Source organism: Panthera pardus, unplaced genomic scaffold (assembly GCF_024362965.1).
Source record: "Panthera pardus isolate Hobbes unplaced genomic scaffold, ASM2436296v1 HiC_scaffold_12, whole genome shotgun sequence".
Classification (NCBI taxonomy): domain Eukaryota; kingdom Metazoa; phylum Chordata; class Mammalia; order Carnivora; family Felidae; genus Panthera; species Panthera pardus.
Window position 1 is genome coordinate 102,026,028 of NW_026526677.1, and position 12,840 is coordinate 102,038,867.

The window sequence follows — 12,840 nt, forward strand, 5'->3', positions numbered from 1 at the left end:
TAGACCTAGATTTTCAGAAATGGCTGGATTCAGGCAGCACGATATTTCTACCTACCAGCCCCGTTCCCTTTTATGTCAGCGTCTTAAGGCAGGGCTTCAGCAGTGGCAAGGTGACTGTTCCCAGCTCTGAGCCCACAGCCTGCCAGAGCCAAATCCAATGTCACAGGGAGAGAAAGGAGTTCTCAACAGACTCATTAAAACAATTTTTTTTAATGTCTTGTGTCTCATTGGATTTGTCTAGGGTCACAGGAACATCTCCCAAACCCGCACTGCAGCCAGGGAAATGATTGACCGATCATTCCAGAGTTACATGACACATAGCCACCCCCCTACTCCCTGGAGCCAGTGACATCCAGAGCAGGGACAGGAGTGATTCCCCGGAGAGAAATTGGGGTTCTTTTTCCCCAAAGAAGGCCACACGGCTGCCAGTTGGTAAAAGCAAAAGACATCCACTGTAGACTCAGAAGAGGCTTGCGAAACAAAGGCAAAGCAAGGTTGTCCTGGTTGTGCATTTCAGGAATATTTCCGCTTGAATAGTCGTAGCATTGGGTTTAATTATATTACAAGTTTCCTGCTTCTTACCTAAGCTAATTTTATTTCTGTGGAGTGGACTATTGTTTCTAAGAGCAAGAAATACTTTTCTTAAGCAGATAAAAAAAAAAAAAAAAGAACAGTGGTTAAGTAAGGCCTAGGGCTCTGGGGTCCTCACTCTGTCACGTAACAGCCATTGGATGTTGAGCAAGTTACTTAACCTCTCTGAACTTCTTTTCTGTCTACTAACTGGGGTTAATAAAAGCTTCTTCTCATTAGGAGCTTTAAATGAGATAATGTGCGCAAAGCACTTGGCACGTAGGGCTGGCTCAGTAAATATTAGCCGTTATTTTTAAGAGAAAGCCTATCACAGAAATCACGGACTCACTGTGTGGGACCTGACAGAATGTTTGGTATAACCACACCATGGGTTAGTGGAGAAAGCTACAGCTAAAAGAGGTTCAGCAGCAACTGCTAGGTCCCACAGGGTGGGTTGGAGTCTGGGCCTCCCCATCCCCAGTGGAGCTGGCGACCCCATATGGTAGCCACTCTCCTCCACCAATCCAGGACAGTGACCCCATTCCCAGGATGTGGAGGCCAGCAACCTGAGTCTCCTAGGGCATCTGCCTGTCTGAGGAGGGAGCTGAATCTTTGCCCTTGCAGACACTCTCTTATGGGGAGGGGAGAGTCCTCGTGCCTGAGATCCAGAGGCTTGGCCACTGTGTATGTATGTGTGTGTGTTTGCACGTGTATGTGCTTGGGCTCCATCACTGGGCCCTGGCTCCTGAAAGACGCAGCCCTGATAATGGACAGGGGCAGCTACCTGCCTCACCCTGAAACCCTCCCCTCTCCACGGGCTGAGACGCATCACCTTGGAGAGTCAGCGCCGTGCATCCCATGTTTTCAGGCCCCCACGTAGCCAAGCTGAGAATCTTATTTAGAATTATAGATCCTGGGGCACCTGGGTGACTCAGGTGAGTGTCTGACTCTTGATTTCAGTTCAGGTTATGATCTCACGGTTTGTGGGATGGAGCCCTCCGCCTGCTTGGGATTCTCTTTCTCTCTTTCTAAGTAAATAAATAAACTTAAAAAAAAAAAAAAGTTATAGATCCGGACAAGAGGCCGCTCCTCTGAACAAGGCAAAAGCTGAATGTTGCTGTGACGCTTGCCCTGTTGGGAGAGGACGTAAGATCTACTCTGATTACCTAGGGGATAGGTGCTATCCCTGACCCTGATAGACCCAGGCCCGCTCACCTGCAGAGGTGCCCTGAGCCCTGTTCACTGAACACCTATACACGTCTTTAGAAAGACACAGCATTTAGCGTCCGGGGGCCCCATTCTGCCTTGTCCTTACCTATCGTGCACCTTGGGACATGTCTGTCACTTTCCTTTCTGAACCCGCTTCCTCGCCAGTGAAATGGAAATACAAGTGGCCCCACAGATGCTGCCTTCGTCCTTTCGGGCTGCTGTAACAAAACACCATAGACTGAGAAGTTTATAAACAGTAGACATTTATTTCTCACCATTCTGGAGGCTGGAAGTCCAAGATCAAGGTGCCGGCAGATTCAGTGTGTTGAGGGCTCACTTCCTGGTGCATAGATGAGTCTTTTGATGTATTCTTGTGTGACAGAAGGGGTGTGGAGCCCTGTGGGGCCTCTTTTATTAGGGCACTAATCCCATTCAGGAGGCCTCCACCTTCATGACCAAAGCACCTCCCAAAGGCCCCCGCCTCCGACGTCATCACTTTGTGGTGGTGGTGGGGTGGGGGGGGGGGGATAGGATTTCAACATACAAACTGGGGGAAGGGGGCAGGGCACAAAAATGCCGTCCACAGCAGATGTAAATGACATACGTGAAAACTACTCTGTAAACCGTGAAGTGCCGTGTGATGCTGTGTTAGGACCGCATGTAAAAATCGATGCCGGGGAGGTGACGAGGAATGCTCCAGAGGGTGACTGTCATGGACAGGTGGCCAAGCGGTGGCTAATAAAGTGACAATGAAGCATAACGGGGAGGCCAGGGAGCCCCATACTGACGGGGGAGTTGCTTGTTTCGGTGTCCTGCACCACCCCACCCCCCGCCCTTGCCGTGGGCGATCCCCTCCCCGCCCCCCCAGCCACCGTGATGCGGAGCACTTGCGCATGCGCGCGCACACACACACACCCGTGCACCTGCCTCCCCCAGCGATCCCAGCTTCAGCTAGATGATAGGGCGGGAAGGATCTAGAAGGCTGATTAAGATGTCATTGTGTCTCTACTCACCAAGTGTTACCCACAGAGAAGGAGGCCCTAGCCAGCACAAGCAGTAGTGAGGAAGCTCTTCGGGAAAGAACACCTCCAGATCCTACCACATGGACCACTGGTTCTCAAACCCACATCAAAATCATGTGCGGGATTTTGAAAAGAACACACAGATCCACAGATCCTACCCAGGCTCTTCCGAATCATGGTATCTGAAGGTGGGTCCTAAGAATCTATATTTTTATAAAGCTCCCCCAAATGATTCTGATACCCAACAGGTGGGGAATCGCTCACGGAGCGATTGCTTACTCCTAAAGCCCGCCGTCAGAAGCAGCCCTATTCCTCCTGAGCGTCCCAGGCCTTAGCTACAAACTGTCCTTCCCAGACCCCTGTGTCAATTGCTTCTGAAAACAGAAACCAAGCCATCATGAACGATTTATGTGGCTCTTGGCAGACAGGGCTGCCAGGTCCCTGGAAAGGCTGGTGTGGGTGGCTCGGCTCCCTGCCCCCCGCAGGACAGCTGGAAGAGGCAGGGTTCCTGGAGCCGGCATGCCCGCTGGGGCTGGGGCTCCCGCCTGCAGATGCCCATGTTTACCCAGGGTGGGCCGGAGGGACCTGGACGCTGAGCCTGGTTCTCAGGAATTTGGACAGCTGTCCCTGGACAGCCACCAAGACTCTGCCTTGCAGACTGAGATGGAGCGCTGGGCGTGTGGCTGAGGCACAAATGCTACAGGTAAGTAACTTGGTCTTCCTGGTGTTTTCTGCCAAACTAGCATCTGTCACTTTACATTATTGTCATCTTCCATTTAGGTCCCTGCTTTGTGATTCTTTTTTAAATTAAAAAAAAAAAAAAAAAAAAAAAAGATGAGGGAAGCAATCTGTGGCAAGGCTCCAAGCTCCTCTTAATTGCAAATTCCCTTAAGTACCACTTCCCTGGAGCTACAGGCCCTGTCTGCTAGTCAGGACTGCTTCAGCCTGGCTGATTTTTAATAGGCACGCGGTAATTTTCAGCCTCTCCTAACTTTCCCTTTTGTTCGTCTGCAAATCCTGATGTCCTCATCTGTGCAAGGGATCTCAAAGTATTGGAATGAACCCTCCCCTTTCTTTCATCTTTATGTGAAAAGGAAAGAGAGAGAAAGGGTGGAAGAGAAGAGCAGAGAGAGGGAGAGAGGAGGAGGAAGGTTGGGGGAGAAGTGAAGGCGATTGAGCATTAGAGGATTAGCATTCACAAGTAAGGCCAATGTGGCGGCACATGATCAAATATTGAAATACGTATAGACTCACGGGCTCAAGGTCCTTGAGTTCTCACTCACTCCCCTGGCTCCGGCCCCTCCCCTGATCCCCCCTTCCCCCAGCACTCCCACCCCACTAAAGGGTACACACTAAAGGGTTTCCACCTGGCACGATGGGGGGCTTTCAGGACCCTGCTGGGCCCTGAGGCTTTTGTTCTGCTTGGCTAATGCCCTTGCATTAGAGGATGTTAAATATTTTGAAGATCACCTTGGGCCAAAGCACGGAGGAAAATGGGAGCAGTTTTGCTTTTCCTCTTGGGGGAGATGGAATGAAGAATGGGGAGGGGAGTGAGCCGTGGAAATCAGTCAGCAGCCTTCCTATGTGGCAGGTCAAGCAACTTTAGTGTGACTCAGTTTCTGCCTTTGTAAAATGGGCCCGATCCTGTCGGCCGCAAAAGTGCTCCGGGGCCATGCAAGAGTATCATCAAAGATCCCAGCCAGCCATCAGAGCAGAGAAACTTGGCTCTAAGAGTTTGGCCTGGAGCGGGTCAGTCTCCCAGGCGACCCAGCTGGCCCCAGGTGGCGCCTGCTGCTGTCTCCTGCAGCCAGGACAGGTGGTATCAGAGCAGGAGAGGTGACCCAAGAAAGCCCAGGGAGAGTTAATGTCAGAAATTGCTTGAGTGATGCAAAATACACTTGCTAAATTGCCCTGGTGCCCAGGGAAACAGTTGCACAGTAATACGGGGAGAAGCGAAGGCCAGGAGATGGGAATTGTTCTGGACACTTCATTCTTCCCTGACTCCATAGACCTTCTCTTCTGTGATTGTCAGGCCAATGACCCGGCCTGTCAGGAGCCCTACGGGGCCACCAGAGACCCAAGAACGAGCTCTTGGCTCCCTGAAGGCACCGGGCAGCGGGAGGCCTGAGGAAGAGGCCTGGCCAGTGCAGTGGGCGGAACTGAGGAGGGTCAGGGAGTTCTGTCCCCAGGGCTGTCCCCAGACCTGCCGCTGGCTGCTGGGTAGCCTGGGGCAAACCTCACAACCTTGCTAGGCTCTGGATTTCTTGGCCCCAGATGGGAATAGCAACACCTACTTTATGGGAATGGAATAGAAAATGGATAGGAGAGTACTTTGGGGAGCAAAAATTGATTCGCAGAGACAACGAGGTCATTTTTTTTTTTATTACCGAGCATGCTGACCGTTTGTGTCTGTCTCCCCCACCACGCAGTGAGTGGGCTTCCTGAGGGCAAGGAATGTTCTGTTCCTCTTTGAATGCTCAGTGGCAAGCATGGGACGGGGCACTGAGCAGGTACTCAGTCAATCAATATCTGTTGATCTGAACTAAATTATTAAGATGAAGTGAAGCCATCCCATGTCAGGCTCACTCTGAACCCCAAATGTAGAAAAAATCCACTTTACCCCTTGTCCTGGGCACCCCCTTTTCCCTTATGCTCCATCTCTGGGAAGAGCTGTGCCCTCCAGGAAGATGGGGTTGGGGGGCTGGACTGTGTCTGGGCAGCCATGGTGGTCATTGCAGGTTATGCTCTATGGGAGCAGCATACAACCCTGGGGTTGTGCAGCCAGGATGCCGTGCAACCCAGCTTCTGGGGAGAAGTCCTCCCTGGAGACTCCTCAGGCCAGGGGAGTCAGGGCCCTGCAGGCTGGCTGGGCTGTCACCATGGCTTGAAGAAGAGGATGAAGGGAGCTGACATCCCCATTTGGCCTTCACATACAAACCCACTTAAGGCTCAGTTTCTACGGCTCCACCTAAAACTCAGTGACACTTCATATATCTCCCCATCCCCCAAGGCTGTCTACAAATCATCCCTGTTAGAGAGAGAATGGGATTTGGGGGCACAGTTGGACCCCCTGCATTCATGTTGCATCTTGTCAACCTCACTGCATCCCAGCTGCCTAGTCCGTAAAAATGGGGGGAGTAGCACCCACAGCTCAGCTTGTGAGGAGTCACTGAACTAGATAAAGAATCTGCGTGGTGCTCAAGCCACCCTCAGAGCTCAGTCAGAGCACCTCCCCCTTTATCTCTGCACCCCACCTCTTGGCATGAATTCCCACAGCTGTGGCCTCTCCTGTAAAGCGTGGAGGGCTACACCCATGTCACCGGCCCGTCCCAGGGGCAGTGAGACCCCAGCGTGCAGTGCCTGGGGCAGCGCCCAGCCCCTAGCAGGCACAGGCGAGGTAAGGTCCCTCCTGTTCACGTCCAGCTCAAGCAGCCTTTGAGTCTAGACGTGCAATCCCGGCGACTTGGGGTTTCCGGATGTGCAATCAATCTGCACAAGTTTCTGACCAGAAACCTCGTTCTACCCCAGGCTCAAGGAACACCGGCTCTATCTGCTGACGTTTGGCTTCTCTCCCCGCTCCCCATTCTGCCTCGGCCATGCCTGACCTTGCTCTTCCCCAGTACCTCTCTCCTCTGGGGCCTCAGAGCCCCATCCCCGCCAATAATCCTGGCTCTTGGCTGCCCCACGCCAAAGGCAGATGGTGTTGAGTAATGGGGCTTCTCCCTCGGTTGGATGGGCCAGCGTCAGCAAAGCTGACTTCAGCATCACGCTGGCATGCGGCTTTGGAGCTTAGCGCTTTCTCTTCTTCACTGTCTGGGTGGGGAAGGGGGAGGGAAGCAGGGATGACTGTTTTGGAATCTTTCCTGAAGCTGAAGCTGGGGTATTTGTGGGCAGATTGCATTCTGAGCCTCCAACTTCCCTGCCATTGAACTTCCCCGAAGACATCTCTCTTTGTTTGCCTGTATTTCACTCTGTCGGTGTCTAAAAGGCTTCTTCCATTTGCTTTTATATATTCATTTGAAATGACTCCTCCAATATTTAATCTTTATCAGAACCTGGAAGCCTGGTATTTATTTTGCAGGTCAGTTGCTCATCCATTTTCCTTGAGGCCTCTGGCAGGAGGCTGGAGAGCCCTGCGCCCCCGGGGGGTGCTGCCATCAACATTAGTCCTGGTGACAGCAGGACAAATCAAAGTGCTGCAGGCTACCAGGGAGAAGATAAATCTGGCAAAAGGCTAATGAGTAAACTGTGGCTGTGGCAAGAGAGGGCCTTCAAGAGTTTCCAGGCCTCCTTGCTGTGGGCAGTGGGTCATCTTCCTGGGACTGGAGTGAGGGGCATCTGGTTGGCATGGGTTGGGTTCCTCCAGACTGAGGCGGCCGGGCTCCAGAGTTTTTAACCCTGTGGGCAGTGGCGAAGGGTAGTGAGAAAGGAGATCTGAACTCCTCAAAGCATATGGCATCTCCCGTGAGAGAAAAGCCCAGGAGTATCCTACTTATGGCATGAAGGATTGGGGTTAGACACACGAAGGGATTGTTGGAGAGTAAGCCTTGAGCAGATACCTACGGAAAGTGGTGAGATACCTTTCCTTTGTAGGTCCAGGAGCACATTCCCATCGGAAGGACAATGGTCATCTGTTTCGTCTCCAAACACATACCGAACGCGTCCTTTATTCGGGGACCCTACGGGGTCTCCGAATAGAAAGATGGTGTCTGCTTGAAAGGAACTTAGAGGGGGAGACCCGAGAACCAGGATGGCAAATGGGGGTCTGTGTCCTAGTCAATTCTATCAGGTTGGAAGTAGTTGCTTGGAGGCTCGTGCTAAGAAAAATTGGAAAGCCTCGTCTAGGTTCAGGAAGAGAACGTAGAAGACAAACGTCATTTAGCGATGCCTGCACTGGGTGATGGTATCTGCTGGCCAACCCTGCCAAGGGAATGGAGCATAGTGGGCTCAGTGAAGATGTTTTTTTCCAGCATCTCATGTGCCCAGTCCTGTGCTAGGAGCTTGGGAGGGGGAGATGAGTCTTGAAGCAGACTCCAGTCTAGTGGGAGAAATACGGGACACAGTGATGAAAAACGCTGTTATCCGCACCTATCTGAAATCCTCGAAGGTGGGGGTGCCGGAGGAGCTCACGGAAAGGAGAGGAAGGTGGACCGCAGTTCTCAGGCGCACTTCCCGGAGTGGCGAGAAGAGGGACCCAGCTAGGTCTACCTGGAACATCAGTATTCCACCATCAAAAGCTGTTCTTGATGAGCAGGTGAGAAAGGAGAGACCAAGGAAGACAGCGAAGCCCAAGTGAGCCGGTTTGTTCTTCCTACTTTTAGCTCTCTCCGCCCCCTTTTTCCTCAGAAGCCTCTGGGGCAGAGGGGGGTGGTGGGGCCAGTTGGGGGCGGGGGTGCTCCCAGCCCGCCTGAGCTGGTGCATTTCAAAGCGCTGCCTGGGTGGAGAAGCTGTTCTGAGAGAAGCAGCGGTGTGACCCTGCTCTTGCAGGCATGTGATGAATATTTCATAGCCCAGATGTAATCCTGTCCACAATTTTCTCTCCTTCCGGCTCGCCAGCACCCCTCTCCTCACGGTCCTCCACCTCTACCCCACCCCAGTCCCCAACCGTTCCCAAGTCAGGAAAATCAGTCAAAACATTTATCAAGAATCGGTATGAACCAGCCAAGCGCTGTGAAGAGCTAATCTGTGCAGAGCTAATAAGAATGAACAAAGTCACCACAGACTTCGCCATGGGCATCGCTGATAAGGATTTGTCAGAAGAATTGCAGGTAAGATCTGAACAGCCCCGGGAAGTGGAATGCAAATGCCTGGCTTCCCATCCTCTCTCCCCGTGCCCCCTTGGAGCAGACCGGAGCCTTGAGAACAGAGGCAGAAACTCACCCAGGAGCGGGGCAGGCAGGCAGGCCCGGCTGGGACATGGAAATGTGGAAGGAGATGAGCAGAGCCAGCCTGAGCATGCACCAGGATGGGGAGCAGGGGCGGGTGGGCAGTCAAGGGAAGGGGAGGAGGAGGAAGCCAGGAAGACCTTCCGTGTTCCCTTCCTTGGCACAGGGAACCCGGTAGGCAGGCGGTGTGCTGAAATCAGATGGAGAAAATAAGATCCCACCCAACTGGAAGCAGCCGAGGACTGCAGGAGGGTTTTGAGAGTGCCCACCTGGAAAGCTGACGCTGTAAGCGGCGGCCGGCGGGAGGGCGGCAGAGTTGCACAGCCATGGGGATGAATCCCAGTTCGAATGGTCTCCAGCCGTTGGGACCTTGAGAAAGTTGCTGAACGTCCCCGAGCCTCAGTCTTCTCCCCGGTACGACTAGTACTACTTGCTTCCTGGGGCCACGTGTGAGGGTGACATAGGGTAATGTCCGTATGGGCATGGCACCGTGCCTGGCACAGAGGAAGGCTCCCACATGTTAGCTATTATTTTAGTTTTAGTTTTAGGGACAGTTCTGCCTAAGAACCTGTGAGCTAGTGGCATCAGCAGACTATACGGTCACAACCTCCCGATTCTGTTGTAGCACCAAAGCAGCCATAGATGGAACAAGCGTGGCCGTGAATCAATAAAGCTTTATTTATAAGAACAAGAAGCCAGCTGTGGGTGTGTGATGGTCTGTGGGCCATCGCTCCCCATCCCGGGTGTAATTGATTTTCAAACTACTCAGTTGGCAAGTCTTGTAGGGACATCAGAGGGAGGCCACGGGTCAGGCTGCCTTTGAGCCGATGTGCCTCCTGCAGAGGCTGGAGGGAGCTGGAGGAGTGAGACCCCCAGTTTGCAGACGCTGTGCTGTAGGGCATGGGTGGGGGGCAAAATCTAATATATCTCTGAGAGGATTTCCCTATAAATGAGACATTACTGCCCTGACTGCGTTATATGTTTCCCTCTATGCATCTTCACTGCAAAGTTTATTGTGGGGCCGATGCATTTTTACTGCATCTCCTAAAAGTAGACACATTTTCATCTTTTTCTTGAAATACATATCGTTAAATCTCTCTACCAATTCCTTCTGGCTTATTGGACTTGGGAGCAAGCTGTGAAGAATGATTTGTTTTCAGGCCACAAAGCCACCCCCAAGACAGGCCTCTGTCACACCCCTACAGCCACGGGGGAGAATGGAGGTAGGGAGGGCGGGAGGCTTTGGTGGGGGTTGTAAATGAGGTTTTTGAATAACATTGGTTTCTATTCCCTCACATGTTTTAAAACCTGATAGTTTTCTCAAGTGCTGAACTTGCCACTCTCCCACTGCAATAATATTGTCTCGCATTTGTGTGGGGCTTTACGGCTTAGAAAATGCTTTCAATCTATGTATTATCTTTCGGTCTTCACCACCACCCCGTGAAGTCAGTAGATGGGGAAAAATCATTCCTGGGCCACAGAAGGGATAACTGAGACTCAGAGAAGCAAGTCTAGGACCCTTGGACACTTGTTCCAGATCAGAAGAGGTAACGGGGCTGGGGGGGGGGGCGGCGGGGTGTGGCGGTAGTAGGCGGATATGCCCCGCAAAGATGTCAGGTTCTAATCTTGGAAGCCTGTGAATGTTTCCTATTTGGAAAGAGGGTCTTTGCGCATGAGCTTCCGTGAAGGATTTTGAGATGGGGAAGTCATCCTGCATTTTCTCAAGGGGACCCTAGCTGCGATCGTAAGTGTCCTTATAAGAGGGAGCCTGCGGGAGATTGTACATGTGCACAAACACACACGCACACGCACAGCAATGTGAAGACAGAGCAGGGAGAGACTTGAACATGCTGGCCTTGACGACTGGAGGGGTGTGGCTACAAGCCAAGGAGTCCCAGAAGCCACCAGAAGCTGGAAGAGCCAAGGCACAGACTCCTCCCCACCCCTGCCCCGCCCTGAGGGACACCTTGATTTCAGCCTAGTGGTGTTGATTTCAAAGGTCAGACCTCCAGAATGATGAGAGAATACGTTTCTGTTGTCTTAAGCCACCCAGTTGGCCCTACTTGTTACAGCAAGAGCAGCTACAGGACACTCGCACAGGCAGCAGGGCAGAAGCTGGGAAGCCAGACCATGTCTGTGGGGAGTCAGATGCAGGTCTCCCCACCGTAAACTCCACCGCACCATCCATCGGCTTGGGGAAGGGCCCCTCCCTCAGAAGACGGGTCAGGTTGGTAGGGATGATGCTGAGCTCAGCCAACCAGTTGATATTACCTGGGCCTTCACTGGGCTGCTTGGAACTGTGGCCTTAGCTGAGAAGTGGAAGCTGTGGCCCATGCCCTCAAGACGTGCACAGGCTGGCTGGGGAAGCCACACACGGAGGCACGAAACAATTAACAAATGGAACAGGACAGGGCATGATGAAGTACCTGCCTGTGAAATAGGCACCTTAACTCCTGACTGTGTCAAGTTTCTAGCACAGGCTGGAAAGTGCTCTGGCTTCTCTGTAGATGGTCCAGGCAGAGGACCTAACACCCCATGACTCCTGTGTTCCCCCAGGGACTCTGCAACGCTTTGTGTTAAGCATACTGTTGGTGTGAAAGTACTCTGTAATGTAGGCGCCTACTTCCTGTAGTGAGAACAAAAGTGGCCACGTCCAGGCAGAATCAGCGACCCCATGCTAAATGTCCGGCATCCCTGTCCTGAGCTTTCCTTAGGCGCGGGGATGGGGAGGATGACATTAGGTGTGGTCTCAAGAGGAGATTGGGGCAAGAAAGTGAAAATAAAACAGAATTGATTTCTTGTGTCTAATAGAGTTTTTCTCTTTCGTTTTTTCCTGAAACCACATTTGGCATATGTAATAAGGCGCTGTCTGAAGCCGCTCCGAGGAGTTGGAACCTAACGGAAGGAATGGGATGGGAGACCTGGCTTCATTTGAATTTCCCCCAGAGCTAACAGCCTTCCTCCCAGAGTCCCAGGGAGGGAGGGGCTCAGCCTCACCCAGTGAGGACCGCCCTGACGTCCACCCACTTGACAGCCAGTTAGGACAGCCCACCCCTCTGGTCCACCTCCTGGAAAGTGGGCATAACTTCAGGTTGAACCCGAAATGTAAATATCCTAATTGGCATCTTATTAGTACAAGCAGAAAAGCCCATTGTTATGGAAGAGAAATCTCCCAATCCCCCACCAATTAATCTTTAGCTACAGGAGGCTCGTGCTCACCATATCAATGGGAGCTGGGGCTCAGGAGTGAGCTGCAGAAGAGGGGACAGTGACAGCAGCAGGTGTGACTGCAGAATCTTGGAGCTGGAGAACACCGTCCTCATGGGGTTAATAGTCTGGCCCCCCCCGGGGAGTGTCCCTACGGTGAGAACACCTGCTGGTGGTCCATCCACAGGGAAGCTGCCGTGGAGGAGAGGACACGGGTGGTGGAGGATTGTGGTGGACGTTTGTTTTGTTCTTTCCTTTGTGGGGCCTCTGCAGCATCGAGCTGCTTTGCTAGTCGTATGGGGATTCCCCGTCATTTGAGTCGTGGCGGGAGGCAGACTGTGCTTTCCTCTGAAGGAATGGAAAATTCCCACTACTTGCTTTCCAAGCAGGGCTCACATATGCCCCAGGCTGGGCCAATCTGGCGCTCCCACTCTCAGCTGACCAACCCAGGAGGCAGATGGTGGCAGGGACATGTGATTCCAGTGATGGCCACTAGTGAGATTGCTGGTCCCATCCGTGGGGTAGGAGTTCTATTCTGTGACCCGATTTTGCTGGTGCTCCTGGCCGCAAAGTCTATCTTCCCTTTACCCATTTTCTTTCTTTAAAAAATTTTTTTAAGTTTATTTATTTTAAGAGAGAGAGAGAGAGAGAGAGAGAGAGCGAGTGCACTAGCAGGGGAGGGGCAGAGAGAAAGAGAGACAGAATACCACCAAGTAGGCTCTGCGCCAGCAGCACAGAGCCCAATGGCAGGGCTTGAACTCACAAACTGTGAGATCATGACTTGAGTGGACATCAAGACTCAGATGCTTAACCAGCTCGCCACCCAGGCGCCCTTCTGTCTTCCCTTTGCCCATTTTCTAAGCCTCATTTTCTGATGACCTTCCTGATAACTGGGAACCATTGGACATCTTTTAAATAAATTCATTTTCTGCTTAAATCTGCCAGGA

At 52.3% G+C, this 12,840-nt stretch overlaps 1 long non-coding RNA gene across 1 annotated transcript; it reads left to right on the forward strand.

The window, feature by feature from the left end:
* The first annotated feature begins 8,253 nt into the window (after nt 1–8,253).
* Nucleotides 8,254–12,513, forward strand: LOC109278738 (uncharacterized). The gene is made up of 3 exons (XR_002085813.2): nt 8,254–8,569; nt 10,133–10,233; nt 11,549–12,513. It is a non-coding gene; the product is annotated as an uncharacterized LOC109278738 (long non-coding RNA).
* Nucleotides 12,514–12,840: the final 327 nt, after the last annotated feature.